General features: G+C 43.8%; 1 pseudogene; it reads left to right on the top strand.

Annotated features, from left to right (window-relative positions):
* The first annotated feature begins 1,287 nt into the window (after positions 1 to 1,287).
* On the top strand, positions 1,288 to 1,839 carry LOC143406362 (proline-rich protein 3 pseudogene; annotated as a pseudogene).
* The last annotated feature ends 238 nt before the right edge of the window (positions 1,840 to 2,077 follow it).

The following is a 2,077-nucleotide window of genomic DNA, read 5'->3' as shown; positions in this document are numbered from 1 at the left end:
TAAAAGGCTTGACAAGATCAATTTTAGGAAGAAAAGTTATTTTGTGGCTCAGAGTTTCAGAGGTCTCAGTCCATACACAGTGGTTCCATTCCTTGGGGCTTGAGATGAGGCAGAACATCATAGTGGAATGTGTGTCAGAGAAAAGCGAGTCAGGCCATGACCACCAAGGAGCAGAGAGAAATCTGCTCAACAAAGACAAACTGTAAACCTCAAAGGTACACTTCCAATGACCCCCCTCCTCCAGCCACATCCCACCTGCCTATTACTACCCAGTTAATCCCTTTAAGGGGATTAATTATCTGATTGGATTAAGGCTCTCATAACTCAACTGTTCCACTTATAAACCTTCTTCATTGTCTCACAGGTGAGCTATTAGGGAACACCTCATTTCTGAACCATAACAGTTGGGTCCTGAACAATTAAAAGGGAATATAGGAGACTCATCATTTTTGCGTATGCTTTAATAAGAGACCCAGTAACTTCTGTGAAACTCTTTTACAATCTTGAGTTCTTCCTGTGAAATATGCTTGTTCTAGGGATACTATGTATGATAAAAATGAACCACAAATTTAGGAAGTTTGGTGTTGACATTGGAGAAATTTGGCTTACTATAAAGAGTAAAACAAAGTTGATTTCTGTTTTACCAATACAGCGGTAGGTTTGAGATGTTAGAGGCCTTACTATAAAAGGTTAAATGCCACTGATAGAAGGAAACAGAGAATATTTTGTAACAGGGAAGGAGGATGACATTTTAGATGAGATTTCAAAGGTATGAATTCTAAGATGATAAACAGCTAGGTTTGCTTTTGTTGAAATAAAAGATTTTTGCCCAACAAAGGCTGCTATAGACAGAGTAAGGTGCTATTTGATTGTTTGGCAGATAATATTTGCATGCAAAGTCAAGAAGAGATCTTTTTTTTTTTAAAGAATATGAAGTGATTTTTTTTCAAGAATAACAAGAAAATCGTAGAAATTTAAGTGGAAAAATAGTCAAAGAATATACATTGGTAATGTAGATAAATAAAAGCCTGATTTGCCACTGAGTATCTAAGGTAGTAATCCAAGAAATGGAACTGAATATAACACTGAGAAGCAATCATATATACATCAGATTGGTCATAATTAGAAAGGTGAGTGCTACCAAGATTGGAGAGGAGAGATTATAACTCTTATACTATGTTGGTCAAAACAAATGGAATAATATATTTTTTCCATCTGGGAATGAGACTGCTAGTCTTTAGTGAAAAGAAGAATATGCATGTCTTGCTCACTGCCCTCCAAATCCCGATGCTGAAACCAAAGAAGCAGAATCAGCAACAGCAGCAGCCACCACTGCCCGAGCAGGAAGAGACTGGAGATGAGGAAGATGACAGTCTCATCGGACCACCCAGCCTTCTGGGCCCTCCCCGCAAGGCCAATGGAAAGCCTGATGACTCCAAATCAGCTCTTCACAAAGGTCCTCCAGAATCAAGGGGATTGATGATTCCACCACTGATGAGTCTCCCACCTCCTCCCTGGGGCAGAGGCCCAATCCGGGGAGGCCTCAGCCCCAGGTCTGGCCCATATGGTCATGGTTGGTGGGGGTTCAGTGCTGAACCCCCTTTCCGGGGCCAGTTCATGGGGGTCCCTCCAGAGAAAGCTTTCACAAAGAGCAAAGAAACTCTCGAAGGCTCAAAAGCTGGTCTCTTATCAAGAATACCTGCCCGCCTAAGGATGGCCCCAGGTTATGGAAGACAAACTGATTGCCCCGTCAGTCGACACCTTTCCAAAAAGGGCCACTGTAGATATGAAGACCTCTGTGCCTTCTACCACCCAGGCGTCAATGGACCTCCTCTGTGAGACTGTGCCTTCCCATCCAGGCTGGAAGGAGCCCTCTGTGACCCAGCGGCCATGTATTTCCCTGTGGCCCTATGATGGCTACTGTGAGGCTCTTCCACCCAACACCCTTGGTCAATGACACGTCCACCCCCATCCACCACCTCCCTGGTTTGGGGTCCAGAGTTGTGTTCCATCACTGGTGCGCAGTGTGCTCTGTATTCTGATCCAGCCTCCAGAGACATGCCTTGGGGACCCCTTC

The sequence above is a fragment of the Callospermophilus lateralis genome, chromosome 8 (genome assembly GCF_048772815.1).
Source record: "Callospermophilus lateralis isolate mCalLat2 chromosome 8, mCalLat2.hap1, whole genome shotgun sequence".
NCBI classification, from domain to species: domain Eukaryota; kingdom Metazoa; phylum Chordata; class Mammalia; order Rodentia; family Sciuridae; genus Callospermophilus; species Callospermophilus lateralis.
This window is presented reverse-complemented; position numbering and strand designations above follow the sequence as displayed.